The sequence below is a fragment of the Dromiciops gliroides genome, chromosome 2, assembly GCF_019393635.1.
Source record: "Dromiciops gliroides isolate mDroGli1 chromosome 2, mDroGli1.pri, whole genome shotgun sequence".
Taxonomy (NCBI): Eukaryota; Metazoa; Chordata; class Mammalia; order Microbiotheria; family Microbiotheriidae; genus Dromiciops; species Dromiciops gliroides.
In genome coordinates this window covers 53,632,252-53,648,344 of record NC_057862.1, presented here as the reverse complement: position 1 = coordinate 53,648,344, position 16,093 = coordinate 53,632,252, and the positions used below count along the sequence as shown (strand labels likewise).

The following is a 16,093-nucleotide window of genomic DNA, read 5'->3' as shown; positions in this document are numbered from 1 at the left end:
CTCTAGCATGGATCAGGGCTGGAAAAGCCCCCTGGAAAAAGGTGGGATTTGAAGGAAGCCAGAGCAGCCAGGAGGTGGAGATGAGGAGGGAGAGTGATCTCCCTTCCCTGGAGATAACTCAAAAACGCAGCCAGGAGGATATTGTCTTGTGGGAAGAAGAGCAAGGAGAACAGTGGTCCTAGAGCTGGAATATGTGGAGGGGAGGAAGACCGAAGACTGGAAGCCCTAAGGCAGGAGGAAGGCAGAAGGCAGGCCAGAATAATGTCCAGACTCTCCAGTAAGTGGAGAGAACAGGGCTGGTGAAATGGCTGAGCCAGGCAGATGAGGAAGAACACCAGGACTTGTAGGGCAGGCACAAGCATTCATTAGCCCCTGCTCTCAAGGAGCTCACAGACTCGAAGAGGAGGCCAGTGCCAGTATAAGCATGTGCAATATAGAGGTGTGGACCCCGGGCTTGTTGTCAGACCTTTCAGGGCTTTAGGGTTAACACTGGGTGTTTGTTTTTCTAATGCTATTGGCTTGAACCCCGATTCTAATGTGTTCTTCCCAACATCAGTTGCTAGTTACAGTGAATATGTCCTCAAAACTATTGATATAAAATCCTTTGTTTCCCTTTAAATCCCACTCTGACCTGGCCCTTTCCGGCCTCTCCAGGTTCCTTACACCTTTTACCAGCTTTCTCCACATACTTAATGGTCCTGTGAGAGTGGCCTTTCGCACACAACACTCCATCTCTCAGCTCTGAAGTTTTCTCTGTTTCCCATGTCTGGAACTCTCTTTCTCATCTCCTCCTGAATTCCTTTAAGCCTAGTCCATTTTCTACAAGAAGGCTTTCCTGGCCCTCCTTAATCTTAGTGTGTCTTTCCCCTGAAATGATTTTCATTTTACTTTGTATATGTGGCAGTTTGTGTATTGCCTTCTCCTTTAGATTGTGAGCTTCCTGAGGGCAGGGACTGTCCTTTGCCTTTCTTTGTATCCCCAGTGCTTAGCATGGTGCTTGGCATATGATAGGTGTTTAATAAGTGATAATTGACTGACTAGGAATCCATTATCATTTAACAGTTAACATCAATTAGCTCTTACAAGAGAATGTTTTTTGAGAAGTTATAGCAAGAAGATGCAGCAGTGCACACTTCCTTATGCCATCTGAATTCCTAGGGAGAACAGTTTCTGACTTTGGGTGCTTGTTACAAAGCATTTGGCCCACCAACATCACTACAGAATAAAGAATAGCTGATGGGTGATGTGGCTTCCTTGTGAAAAGAAGCAAAATCATTTATTGCTGGGATGGATCTTGCAGGGTGCTCCGGAGTGTATCACTGGGGCCTCACCTGGCTTGCCTGTTGGCCATTCTGGTGTACACTTAACTAGTAAGGTTGTGGTTTAGTCTTTCAACTCCAGCATTCATTCAAATACCAAAGAACAAACACAAAGAGGCTAAGACGTGAATACTGTGTCCATGGCCAGATTGTTAGAGGTGCAGCTAGAGGCCCTGCTGCCACGTACCACTTCTCTCACTCACCACCGTAACAAGAGTTCATTTGCCAGTTTGTACCTTTTGTACCTCATGTACTCAGTTCTGGCTCACCCCAGGAAGTGTCATCGAGTGCTTTTGTATGGCCTGAATAGGAGAGCGGGCCCTTCCCTTCCACTTCATCACCAACTTCAGAAGCACTGAGCCTCCCCATGGGCTTTGAAGATAGGGCTCCCACTAGCCAGGCCATCATTACAATATATAAAACTTAAAAAGGGTAATTTTTTGGGAAGAGAACCCTAGCAGTTGGATGTATGGAAAGGCCTTAAATAGTCTTGCTAAATTTTGAAAGCAGTAAGGGACTTTATGGAGGGAGTATATTCCAGGTTGGGAATCTGACTCTGAGACCCTTTGCCATATCATGCCTGGAACTAGGCCTCCTCTGTGTTTCCCAGCTATCTCCATACTCCCCTTCTCCTTTCCAGTTCCTCTTTATGTGCTGTCTTCCCTCATAAGAATATTATATCTTGAGTATAGCGACTGCCTTGCTTATATTCTCATCCACAATACTTAGCCTAGAGTTTGGTTAACAATAAGTACTAAATAAACATTTAGCCATATAAGCTCCGGGGGTCCTTACCCCAACTATTATTTCCTCTTTTTCTTTTTTCACTTCTGTAGAAGGGTAAGTTGGATCCCCAGAACAAGGGCTGCACCTTGTAGGACTCTAGCTGGTACCCTTGAAGGATTTGGGTTATTCTCTTTTTTCTTTTTCCTTTTCTTTTTTGCAGAGCAATGAGGGTTAAGTGACTTGCCCAGGGTCACACAGCTAGTAAGTGTCAAGTGTCTGAGGTAGGATTTGAACTCAGGTACTCCTGAATCCAGAGCTGGTGCTTTATCTACTGTGCCACCTAGCTGCCCTCTGGGTTATTCTCTATGATGCTTTTGGCTAAAGCTCAATCTCTGATGGATCTCCCCAACATCAGTTGCCACTTATTTACTATCTCAATATTATCTAATAGCTCCTCAATTATCACTTAACCAATTCATTTCAATTAGGTTCTACAAAAGGGATATTTACTGAACAGAAGAATAAAACATCCCCCCCTCCCCCACATCAGGGGTCTCTCTCCTATGCCATCTTGATTCCTAGGAGGAATGGACTCAAACTTAAAGTGGCTACTACAATGCATTTACCACACCAAATTTAGATGGCCAAGTCACTCTCTTTTGGTTTATTCTTGGTCTTTGCTATGGTAGGTCAGACAAGTCATTTCTCATTCTGCTTAGCTGCCATCAAACTCTTATATGGCCTCCTGTCTCTGGTCCTCTTCAATAAGGTATCTGAAACTTACTGGGCTTGGCTTCTGGCAGACTCTAGGATGGAGTCTGAAAGATCCTCCGACCTTTCAGAGCTCATAAGCTAGAAGCCCTTTCCAATACTCTATCACACGAGAGTAGGAAAGAATAGATACAACAAAGATGAAAGCAAAAGCAGAGCCATGGTCCAGTTAGGCAGATGATGACCCAAGGACTCTGTTTTTAATAGGATTTTATTTTTTTCCAATTACATGTAAACATAGTTTTCAACATTGTAAGATTTTGAGTTCCAAATTTTTCTTCCATCCTCCCTTTGCTCCCCTCTCCCAAAGCCAGCAAGCAATCTGATATAGGTTATTACAATTATGTTAAACATATTTCCACATTAATCATGTTGTGAGAGAACAATCAGAACAAAAGGAAAAAAATACAAGAAAGAAGAAACAAAACAACAACAAAAGTGGAAATAGTCTGCTTCAATCTGTATTCAGATTCCACAGTTCTTTTTCTGCATATGGAGAGAGCATTTTCCATCATGAGTCTTTTGGCATTGTCTTGAGTCATTGCATTGCTGAGAAGAGCTCAGTCTATCACAGTTGATCATCACACAATGTTGTTGATACTGTGTACAATGTTCTCTTGGTTCTGCTCACTTCACTCAGCATCAATTCATGTAAGTCTTTCCAGGTTTCCAAGTGCTCATCATTTCTTACTATTCCATTACATTCATATGCCACAACTTGTTCAGCCATTCCCTAATTAATGGGCATCCCTTCAATTTCCAATTCTTTGCCACCACAAATACTTTTGTACATGTGGGTTCTTTTCCCTTTTTTTATGATCTCTTTGGGATATAGACCTAGTAGTGGTATTCTTGAAGACCCAAGGACTCTCATCACCCAGAGGCTTGTCTTCTCTCAGTCATCACCTGGAAGTCTTTTGTTCTGACTCAGCATTCAGTCAGAGACCTTTTCTTCACAATGCAGTAAATAGATAACAGTCATAGAATAGCTGTGCATGCCCTGAGAGAGGCCCCTTCATTCCAGATCATGACATTTGTCTAGAAGTAGGCTCGTTGGACTCCCAGCCAACGCAAAGGTACAGAGATGAGAGATGGAATATTGTGTGTGAGGAACAGCAGGAAGGCCAGTCTGGCTGGATTGGAGAGTGTAGTAAGGAGAGTAATGTATAATAAGACTAGAGGAGTTGTTTGGGTCTAGGTTGTGAAGGGTTTTAAATACCAAACAGAAGAGTTTATATTTGATCTCCAGAAACTGGTTGAACAAAGCTGGTGAGGGCAGTAGCCGGAACATATTCAGAATGGATTTGACTAGAGGGTAGAATTGTGAACTTGAGACCCAAACAGGATGATATTGAATGTAATTTGTTTTGTTTTGAGTTAATTATTTTCCCCCTTCCCCAGACCTTCATGCTGCATTTAAGGTAGACTAGATGCGTGAGTATTACTGAGCCTGCCTATTAGTATTAGCCCTATCCTCAATGCAAAGCTTGTGATATAGAAGTACCTAGTACTTCCAGGAAGCGAGCCAGGAAATGAAATCTAAGTCTGTTGCACAGCCCTGAAGACCCTGGGCCTGCTAGGATTGATGAGTCAGAATAGCCCCATAGTGTATGACATAATAGTGGACTCTTTAGACTTTGGTGTATGAAATGTTTAGAGCTTTAAACAAACTAAGCCACATGAACTTTAATAACCAGTCACCTTATCTGCTTGGTGTTCTTAAACTCTGCCACACTTGTAGAAAGGGTTAGTTAAGTACTTGAATCATCCCTGGGTGCTGCACTTAAGTGGCTGGCCTGAACAGAGGAGAGCTGGAGAAGTCTGAGGCGTTGGGACTGAGAGATAAAGATTTGGATAGTAGGCATCTGCCCTTTCTCCTCTTGGGTGGTGGCCATGAATTGGGAACCTAAAATCCGTTCAGGATGAGACTAAGCACAGCATTCCGTTTTGTCACGGACAGTAACTTTGTTTTCCATATATTCTGGAATCCCATTTCATGACCACTTCCAAGATGGAAAAGAGGACTAGCTATTCCTCTTATTTCCCCCCCCCACCCCCCCCCCACACATACTTTTATTGGCTCAAGAAATCAAGGTACACAGCAGTGTTGTAATGATGATCTACTGTGAAAGACTTGACTATTCCGATGAATACAATGATCCAAGACAGTTCCAAAAGACTCATGATGAAAAAATGGTATCCATCTTCAGAGAGAGAACTGATGAACTCTGAGTGCAAATTGAAATAGAATTTTCTTGCTTTGTGGGATTTTTTTGCTCTGTGGCTAATATGAAAATATAGTTTGCCTGATTTTCCATGTATAATTGATATTATTTTGCTTGCCTTCTCAGTGGGTGAGGGAGATGGGAGAGAATTTAAAACTCAATTTTTTTTATCATAAAAGTATTTTATTATTTTCCAGTAACATGGAAAGATAGTTTTCAACATTTGTTTTCATAAGATTTTTGGTTCCAGATTTTTCTCCCCCCTCCCCAAGACAGAAAGCAATCTGATATAGGTTATATATGTACAATCACATTAAACATATTTCTGCATGTCATATTGTGAAAGAAGACTCAAAATACAAGGGGAAAATCTCAAAAAAGAAAAAGAAAAAAAACCCAAACTTCAAAAAAGAAAAAGAAAAACAACCCCAAAGTAGAAACAGTATGGTTCAATCTGCATTCAGAATTCACAAAAAATTTCTTTTTTCTGGATGTGGAGAACATTTTCCATCATGAGTTCTTTGGAATTGTCTTGGATCATTGAACTGGTCAGAAGAGCCAAGTCTATCACAATTGATCATCACACAGTGTTGCTGTTACTGTGTACAATGTTCTCCTGGTTCTGCTCACTTCACTCAGCATCAGTCCACTTAAATCTTTCAAGGTTTTTCTGAAATCTGCCCACTCATCATTTCTTATAGGCACAATAGTATTCCATTACATTCATATACCACAACTTGTTCAGCCATTTCCCAATTGATGGGCATTCCCTCAATCTCCAATTCTTTGCCACCACAAAGAGAGCTGCTAGAAGAAATATTTTTGTACATGTGGGTCCTTTTATCTTTTTTCTGATCTCTTTGGGATACAGACCTAGTAGTGGTATTAGTGGGTCAAAGAGTATACACATTCCCATTGTGATGTTTAAAATCTATATTGTGTGATTGCCTTAAATTAGAAGCTTTAGCACCAGTCTTTGGGCATTAAACATTGACCTTCCCCTCAACTTGGCTCCATGCTCCCGAAGATCCCCCCCCTCCCGTTAAGGGCTAGCCAGGTGTGATTGCAACTTTGAGTATCTGCTAAATACCATTATTTTATCACACCATAGCCCTTTGGGCATAAGAACTCAAAATTTAAAAATAAAATAATATTAAAAATAAATGATAGGGGCGGCTAGGTGGCACAGTGGATAAAGCACTGGCCCTGGATTCAGGAGTACCTGAGTTCAAATTCAGCCTCAGACACTTGACACTTACTAGCTGTGTGACCCTGGGCAAGTCACTTAACCCCCATTGCCCTGCAAAAATAAATAAATAAATGATAATTTTTTAAGAGAAGAACTGTTTACCACAAACTCTCTAAGGGAAAAATGTAAAGTTCCAGCACTTATTTTGGCAGAGCTGTATATGATCTTTCAGGATGCTGGCAGGGTTCTTTTTTTGGTAATCCAACCAGGCACATATTTGAGGAATTAAAGGTGAGTAATCTTTAATGGATTGAGTAGTAAAGTGTTTTGGTTTCATGTTCATCAAACACTCTGAGACCAGAGCAAATAAATTTCGTAGTTAGTTCCAGGCTTGGTCTTGCCACTGCCCATGGGGAATTCCCATGGGGAATCCTTCAGCCTCCTTGAGTCTCAGTTTCATCTTTGCAAAGATAACCTGTAACATTATGTGTTGATCAACTGAGATAGACTTGATTCTTCTCAGCAATACAATGGTCAAAGATAGTTCCAAAGGACTCATGATGGAAAATGCTCTCCAAATCCAGAAAAAAAAGAACTGTGGAATCTAGATGCAGATTGAACTACATTATTTCTATTGTTTTTCTTTTTTGAAGTTTTTCCTTTTTGCTCTGATTCTTCTTTCACAGCATGACTAATGCAGAAATATGTTTAATGTGATTGTACATATATAACCTATATCAGATTACTTGCTGTCTTGGGGAGGGGGAAGAGAGGGGAGTGAGGGAGAAAAATTTGAAGCTAGAAATCTTATAAAAACAAATATTGAAAACTATCTCTACATGTAACTGGAAAACAATAAAATACTTTTATGGAAAAAAAGATAACCTATAAGGTTCCTTCTAGGTCTAAAAGCTCCTAACAGTATAACACTAATTGTTGCTGGTTCCTATTGAAATACTAACCTTTTCTACTACTGAGCTTCTTCAGGTGGCTTAGGTATCTGTGAGTATAAGGCATGAACCTGAGCTACAGGGCTCAAGGTATCGTGTATTAGAATTGTAGCTGATATGTCAAATTTCAGTTTTGAAAAATCCACGCAGTTGTGAAGCCATTCTAAAAGTTTTGTTGCTTTTTTTCTAATCTCTAAAATGGACACAAAAGATTATGTTGATTTAAGGAGAAAAAATAGAATGCAAGAAGTTTTAGCTTGAAAGAAATGTTTCTCATTTGTTTCTCATTTATTTCTTCACTCTTATGAAAAAAAAGAGTGAAATCCATAAGGTGACTTTGCATTTAAAGTGAATTCCACTAGAAGTCTCATGTTGGTTTGGTTAGACTGCCTTTAATGTATTTTCTGACTCTTCTGCATCCTCAGGTTAGCTATTAATCTACTGGCACATAGGTATAAATGTTACAGTGTCTAATGAAAGGAGAGATCCCTTTCTAAATATTTTTTGGGAGGACTTGAAAAGCCAGCACTGACACTTCATCAGTTTGTCTGGTGGAAGATCTGAAATGAAATAAGACTTCATGTTTATTTAACCTTTGACTTCCAGAAAATGTGTTCTATCAGAGTAAAAAATATTTCTTTAGAGATAGTGGCATTGAAGCATATATTCCAGTTTAAATCAGTGCATGTAATGCTTGCTTGAAGGCCAAAGGATCTGGGTTCTATTTGAGGCTCTGCCATTTATTAACTCTTTTTTTTGTTTTGTGTTTTTGTTTTTGTTTTTAGTGAGGCAATTGGGGTTAAGTGACTTGCCCAGGGTCACACAGCTAGTAAGTGTTAAGTGTCTGAGGCCGGATTTGAACTCAGGGACTCCTGACTCCAGGGCCGGTGCTCCATCCACTGCGCCACCTAGCTGCCCCCATTTATTAACTCTTGAAGCCTGGAAAAGTCCATTAGCCTTTCTTAATCTTCCATTCTCATCTACAAAATGGGGGTGGGGTGGGGGTTAGAAACAAGCGCAACTACACTGTACGGGAAATGAGGCTCCTTGTGGGCTGCATTATTGACTCAGAGAACGGCATATTAACTGTATCTGTCATTTATGGTATTTTTACTTATTTTGTTAATATTTTCCAATTCCATTTTATTCTGGATTGGGATGCATTTAGGAGTGCTAGGAGCCGCCCGTTTGACACTTCTGGACTAGACCTCTGAAGTACCTTCTAGCCCTAAATCTCAGATTCTATCACTGAGCTGACTGGCAAAATTTCATGATAAGACTCCCAACAGTTCTGTGTGCTGACAAAAGAAATAAGATATGGCCAGGTTTATTCAATTCATTAAAATTAGCTTTAAATTTTGGAATGAAGAATGATTCTTTAAGAATCAGATTTTAATCTGAGGAAGGAGATCAAGCAACAAGCATTTATTAAGTACCTACTGTGTGCTTGGTGCTAGAGCTATAAATACACATGGAACTGTAAGAATGGGAGGGTGACAAAGGACTTGACCTACATTCTAGAGATCTAAATGGTTTTCTCCAAGAAGCCATCAGAGCACACTCAAGAGCAGCAGCTAGCAGGTATGACGACATTCTGCTTGTGTGTAGTAGAAGGGGAGTGAAGTAGCTGAGGCGATTCTCCAGTGTCATTCCTCTACCAGGAAGTGTGGCTTCTGCCCCTCGTAGAAGAGTTAGCAAAGCTTGTGTGTGTCCCTTTAAAGCTACCAAGACCTGCTTATTGGAGGAGGGGCAGCTTCCTGAAGATCAGGTGTATGTCTGAAGAGATGAGCTCATCCTTCTTAAGTAGACCTGCCCCAGTGAATGTTTTACTAATTGCAGGTCCTCCAGCTGGGAGAAACCGGAAATGGTGGAAGCTGCAGGCACTTTGTGAGTAGCAAAAAATAGAGTACTTATAGCAATCTTTCCAAACATGTGGCTTCAGAGTTTCAGGGGGAAGGTGGCACACATGCACACTCAGCTGTTTTTCCAGGTTCAGGATTGCAGTGAGGTGCTCGACTGGTCAAGGGAGAACCTGCATATAAAACTGCTGTAGCTTGGGTGGCCCTTGGGAGGTGACCTTCCATGGGCTACCTAATTAACTGACTTCACTGCTTCAGGAAACAAGCCTCTCGCAGGCTTCTTTTTCTTATGAAGGACTCTGGGACCTATTTAGAGGCATACTGGTAGAACTCATTCTATCACTGAAGTCCATTGTCCTAGATTCTAGAACCCCTTGGGCTTTCCTTATTTTTCTAGATTTAAGTAAATTTCCCTGAATACACGAGGCATTTGAAGAATAACATTTTATTAGTAAAAAAGTGGATCAAATCCTACTGCATATATTGTCAGGTTTATTCTTAAGTAGTTTGGCTTCAAGAGGCAGCATCATTTTAGGAAAAGAATTCTGGGTTGAGACTGAACTTTTTTTTTTTTTATAGGGAGGTAGCACAAAGTACTGGAGTGGGAGTCTGGAGACCTATGTTCTCATGTTTGTTCTTACCATTTAAAGTAATTATAAAACATTGTGAAAGTCAGTCGTAACCCTTCAGATTTCTCTAGTGCTTTATGGCTTACAGAGGACTTTCCTCACAACAGCCTGTGAAAAGGTAGTTTGTGTTATCACTATTTTACAGAGAGACTCAGATTGCAAATGACTTACTCACTTGTCACAGTGCTAGTAATTACTGGAGTGGGTAATTAAATTTTCCACTCAACCTCACATTTTCGGATCCTAGGATGAGAGATTCAGAGCTATGAGAACTGAAAGTTCATCTAGACTGACCTCCCCCCGCATTTACAGACGAGAAGACTGAGGCTCAGTGAAGTCAAAATGGCTGGCATCTCTAATATGTTCTGTCATCCTTAAAGGACTGTAGAAATGCTCTATATCTTTATTATCATCACACAGGTACCTTAAAGGTTTGCAAAACATTTTACGTGTGTCAGCCCATTTGCTCTTCACTACAACTCTGTGAGATAGGTACTATTATTATTCCCATTTTACAAATGAGGAAACTAAGGCAACCACAAGGAGCATTTATTAAGCATCTACTGTGTTCCAGGCAGTCAATCCGCTAAGCCCTGGGAATACAAAGAAAGGCAAAAAACAGTCCTTGCTCCCTAGGAACTCAAAATCTAAGAGGAGGAGACAATTGGCAGATGTCATGTGTGAACAAGATATACACAGGATAAATTGGAGGTCTTCTCAGAGGAAAGGCACTAAGCTCAAGGAGGACTAGGAGAGGCTTCTTGCTGAAGGTGAGACTTGTTGAGATTGAGGAAACCTGGGTATTGGAGCTGAGGAAGGATAGTGTGCTAGGTGTAAAGGACAGACAGGGAGAATGAGGGAAGATGGAGTGTCCTAGGAACACCAACAAGATCAGTGTCAGTGCATCATACAGTGCCTGGGGAAGGTCAGAAGGGACAAGCTTATCAAGTGCTGTATAGGCCAAACAGGATTTTGATATTTGATCTCAGAGGTGATAGGAAGCCACTGAAGTTTATTGACTAGAGATCTGCTCTTGAGGAAGATCATCTTGGTAGCTGAATGGAGGATAGAGCAGGAGACCAACCAGAAGGCTGCAACAGTAGTCCAGGCCTGAGGTGATGAGAGCCAACATCTTGACGTTATCAGTGTCACAGGAGGGAAGAGGGCATTAAAAGAGAAATGTTAGGAAAGTTGAAATGGCAGAACTTGGAAAAAGATTGAAATTGGGGGGTTAGAGGGTAAGTGAGGAGTCAAGGATGACACAAGGTTGTAAGCTTGTGTGACTGGGAAAATGATGGTAGCTTCGACAGTAATAGGGAAGTTAGAGGGGAGAGTTTTGGGGGAAAGATGATGAGTTCCATTTTGGGCCTGTTGAATTTAGGCTGTCTGGAAGACATCCAGCTGTCCAGTAGGCAATTACTTTGAAATGCAAGACCCAAGATTAGAAGTGAGTTTAGGGCTGAACAGAATTATCTGCATAGAGATATTCATCAAATTTTGGGAAGCAAAGACATCACCAAGTGAGATAATATAGAGAGGGAAGAGAAGAGAACCCAGAGTGGAGCACTGGGAGATCCTCACCTGGATGAGGATCTGGCAAAGGAGACTGAGACGGAGCAGTCAGAAAGTAGGAGAACCAGGCCTAGAGAATATCAAAGAGAAAAGCTCAGTCAACAGTGCCAAAGGCTGCAGATATATCAAGGAGGATGAGGATTAACTTTGGAGAGAGCTGAGAGGGTAAGAGGCTTCTTCCGGATCCAGTAAGTATCTGAGGGAAGGCTTAAACCCAGGTCTTTCCAACTCCAAGCCTCGAACTCTATCTACTGTGCCACTGAGTTGTCTCATTAAACTCTTCTGTCTCTGGGCTTCAGTTTCTTCATCTGCAAAATAAGGGGATTTGGCCAGGTAATCTCTACCTAAAGTCCCCCCCAACACTTAAGATGCTGTTGGTTATATGTGTGACCTGAGGCAAAGTAAATATCTTTGTGCATCAATTTCTTTTTTTACAAAATGGGGTAGTAATCACTACCTTACCTACCCCTCAAAGTTAAGATGATGAGTGATTATACACTGAAAACTTCTGAAAAAAAGTAGAACTGTACAGCATGGGTATTATTTATTATTAGGCAGCAAGGAGAATAGTTTTTTAAATGAGAAAGGGTAACACAAAAAACGTGAAGGGGAAATCGAAACACAAAATAATTGAGATAGTAAGAGAGAATCTAGCTGTTTTAAAATGAATTTATGGCTCCTGAGCCAGATGAATAAAATATCAAGGTGCCAAAGGAACTTGAATATGTGATCTCAGAGCATCTGTTGATAATCTATTGAGAAATCATGACAATCAGGAGAATTGTGGAAGGGTTCAAGATAGGCCATTGTTACCTTCACTTTCTAAAAAAGGATGAATTCTATAAACTACAGACCTCTAAATTTGTTGATGCTGGTATAATTTGAGAATTTACAAAATGGCTACAGAAATTAAATCAAATAATTCTCAGATGCTTCAAACCAATATTGTGACTTTTTAAAAAATTATTTGTGACTTTTAGGAAAAAGCAGTGTGGTAGAGGGTAGCATGGATTCACTAGGAGCAAATGATGCTAAACTAATACTATTCCTGTTTTTCAGAGGAATACTAATTTGATTGAGGGAATGTTATTATTTTATATATTATTATTTTAACAAATCATTTATAGCATCTGACATTCCTTAAGACCCAATTCAATTCACATTTTCTTGTGTCAGGAATAAGCTCCTGACTTTCTGTCATGGGGGAAAGATGGTGGTTTTTAGGGTTTTTTCCTCAAAAAAGAATTAAATTCTGGCACAAAGTAAAATTAGAATTAAAGTAGTTTTTTATTTGGCACTAGAGTGGGAAGTCAAAGACTTCACCCCTTGGGAAGGAGGTGGCTTAGAAACATTCTCCTCCCCGCACAGAGAGAAGGCAAAAGCTTTTATAGAGGATAGATGGGGTGTCCACTTGAAAACGGGAAAATTCCCTTTTGGGGTGGGGTGAGAAAAGTTTGGATATTTGTCATATTCCTGAGAATTGAGAAGGATTTTTTTGGAATGAGGGTCCTGACCTTTGGGGTTATCTCTGTCTCCTAGCACCTGTCAGGTAGTAGTCACGCCTAATTGACTTTCCTGATATAGAATTTTATCACTGCTTACTTCTTATGTATGTCCATCCTGATATCTAGTTGGTCAATCTAAACTTTAATAGTCCCCTGATTCCCCACTCTGTCTGTCCTGTTATCTGGTCATCTTTGGTTTTGCTTTTTCACAGGAGAAACTTCTTCTGATTTATCCTGAGCCCCATGTCACTTCATTGATCTCTCTTCCCCCAGACTTTTTTTTGAAAAGCATTTTTATTGATATGTTGAATTTCTTCCAATATCGCTCCCCTTTCTTGAGAACAATCCCTATAGCAAATAATATTTTAAAAGAAGAAAAAGAGGGAGAAAAAATCAGTAAAACTGATTAGGGGGGCAGATAGGTAGTACAGTGGATAGAGCACCAGTCCTGGATTCAGGAGGACCTGAGTTCAAATTTGGCATCATGCACTTGACACTTACTAGCTGTGTGACCCTGGGCAAGTCATTTAACCCTCATTGCCCTGCAAAAACCAAACAAACAAAAACTGATCAGTACATTGAAAAAGTCAGAAAAGACATGCCTGTGGGCTTTCCACCTCTTCAGAGAAATGGGATACATCCAAACTCTAATAGTATTTTTTTTAATTGAAATTTTTTTCCTAATAGCATTTTGATAGTCATAGAATTAGAGAATTTAAGAGCTAGTCCAACCTGCTCTTTTTATAGATATGGAAGCTGAGTACCCAGAGTTGATGTGTCTTGGCTGGGATTATAGAACTCATTATAGAATGTTCTGACTCCTACAAAATTTTGTGCTTAATTATATAATCTGTGTGATTGCTTGCAAACATATTCGTGTTAGTTTTGTTTCTTCAAATGATTGGAAGATCTTTGAGCACAGGTATAATATTTTATAATCTATAGCCTCACTTTCATGGTACCTGTCAATCTGGCTTTATAAGTCTCTCTATACTCTTCTCTTAGAGCTCTGGCCCAAGCAGCCAGGTCTATTTAACCAGAACACATTTAGTATATTTTCCCCTCTTTACCCTACCACTCATCTTGTCCGACCTCCTCTTTCTGAATCTTATCCATCCTTCAAGACTGATGAAATCCCATCTTCTTTGTAAAGCTGGTCAGTTATATTCGTTGTCATCTCTCCCTCTTCTAAAAGAATACTTTTTGATATGTTTTATTTGAAATTTGCCAGTCCATCAACTCTGTCCAATCCTCTGCTAGGCGCTGGGGATACTGCGCATGAGTCTTTGCTCTTAGAGAGCTTCCATTCAGCTGAGTAAGACGATAGACGAAGAAAGTAAAGGGGCCGAGAGAAAGACCATGTTTCATACTGAAAGAGGCCCGTGTTCTTCTTCTTCTTTTTTTTTTGTGGGGCAATGGGGGTTAAGTGACTTGCCCAGGGTCACACAGCTAGTAAGTGTCAAGTGTCTGAGGCCGGATTTGAACTCAGGTCCTCCTGAATCCAGGGCCGGTGCTTTATCCACTGCGCTACCTAGCCGTGCCCCCCCCCCCTCCATGTTCTTCATTTTTAAGGAAGAAGAAGGACTGGAAAGGTAATTTGGGACTAGGTGATCAAGTGCTCTAAAGACCAAACAGAAGCAGCCTTTGCAGATGACTGAGCAGGGGGATGCCTTGGTCACACTAGTGCTATGGGAAAATCACTTTGGCAGTTGAGTGGGGGATAGATTGGAGACGGGAGAGAGGCTTGAGGTGGGGAGACACATAGGGCTACTGCGGTAGGCCAGGAGACAGGGAATAGCTTGAACAGCTAGGGTGGTGGCCATTTGAAAAGGGGACCTATGTAAGAGGTACTGTGGAGGTAGAATCAACAAGATTTGGCAACAGATAGGAACGCTTCACCTTATCTTGCATGGCCTTTTCTCATACTTCTTCAATTCCACCCCCTTTCCAGATTTAGCTCTAAGAATAGTCATCAAATCAACACTACCACATTCCCCCATATTCCTTCTTTCTATGATGAGGACATCTCAGTCATTTCCCTTCTTGTTCCCATCTTCATTTTCTTTCCAAAACACTCTACCCTTGTGACTATTCCCCGGGTTGTGCTGTCAGCTTCCATCAGTATATAAGCTTCTTGAGGGGTGAGAGTAGCTTGCTTGCTTATATTTGTATTCATTCTTTGATACAAAGAACAACCTACTTATGATAGGTGTTCAGTAAGATATTGATTGACTTTCTGTGTTTTGATATTCCTGGAGACTTAGTCCACTGGCATGTTCCAAACCCATTTTGTAGTCAGTGCTAAAATTTGAAGTGATTGCTGCATGGATGAGGCCTTCCCTGACCTTCAGTCCTGAGATGTTTGTATTCTCTCACTCTCCAATTTTCCTTGTGTTGTATTTGCATTCGTGTCCAGTACCTCGCTCAGCAGATGATAATTTCCCTGAGAGCTTATTATCTTGCACATAGTGGGTAATCGAGATTTGAGGAATTGGAAAGGGCTATTAAAGGATGGACTCTTCATTCTCTGATCTTTGCCTGGAAAATGGCTGGTTTGTAATGGCCTGTTAAAGGGCTGGGTATCTAGGGGCATTTTTAACCAGCAACTAGACTCTATTGCACAGGTCTAGGCATTAATTAACATAACTCAAATGACCATAATAGGTATCTCTCCAAGGGGACTCAGCCAATGGCAAACTTGAGTTTGGTCAGGCTTTATTCCAGATTCTGGTCAGAAAAGTATTTTTCTGTTTATTTGTGTGTCTTTTTAAACAGCCAGTTGGAAAAAAATAGGCTCGGGCTGGTTGTGAGAGAGCTTTTGAATGTTAGAGTATAAGATTTGGACCTTGTCCTCAGAGAATTTACAACCTATTTAAAATTGATAAAACTAACATGAAACAAAATGAAACCATAATTAATAACATAAGATTTAATTTTTAGTAACTTTTCTAACTTGTTTATAGTCCATATCCATCTTTACCACTCAAGGCTTTGGTTTTTCCTCGCCTGTAAGTTGGGGAATACAATCCCTTCCCTTTTTGTGTTTCTCTGGAATAGTCTGAAGATTTTTTTACAGACTCTATCTTCCCTGCTTGCAGGCTGTTCTTCATCTTGCTGCTAAATTAATCTAACTCATACATATGTTTGACCATTTAATTCTAGTCATTCAAAACCTTCAATGTCTCCCTATTGCTTTGGGATAAAACACAGCATTCAAGGCCTTCCCTAATCTGGCCCAAGCCTACTTTCCCAGCCTTATTTCACACCACTCCACTTCTTATGTTTTAACCGTTGTATAGGAAAAGAGGAAAAAAGCCACACGCAATCATTTTGAAACATCCTGATGGA

The 16,093-nt window shown here is 40.6% G+C and overlaps 1 protein-coding gene across 1 annotated transcript in view; it reads left to right on the top strand.

Moving 5' to 3' along the window:
* Window positions 1-9,019: 9,019 nt before the first annotated feature.
* The window catches only part of USP54 (ubiquitin specific peptidase 54), a 108,349-nt gene continuing 101,275 nt past the window's right edge, over window positions 9,020-16,093 (top strand). The window contains 1 exon segment of the mRNA XM_043982360.1: window positions 9,020-9,067. The gene's annotated coding sequence lies outside the window, so the exon portion shown is untranslated.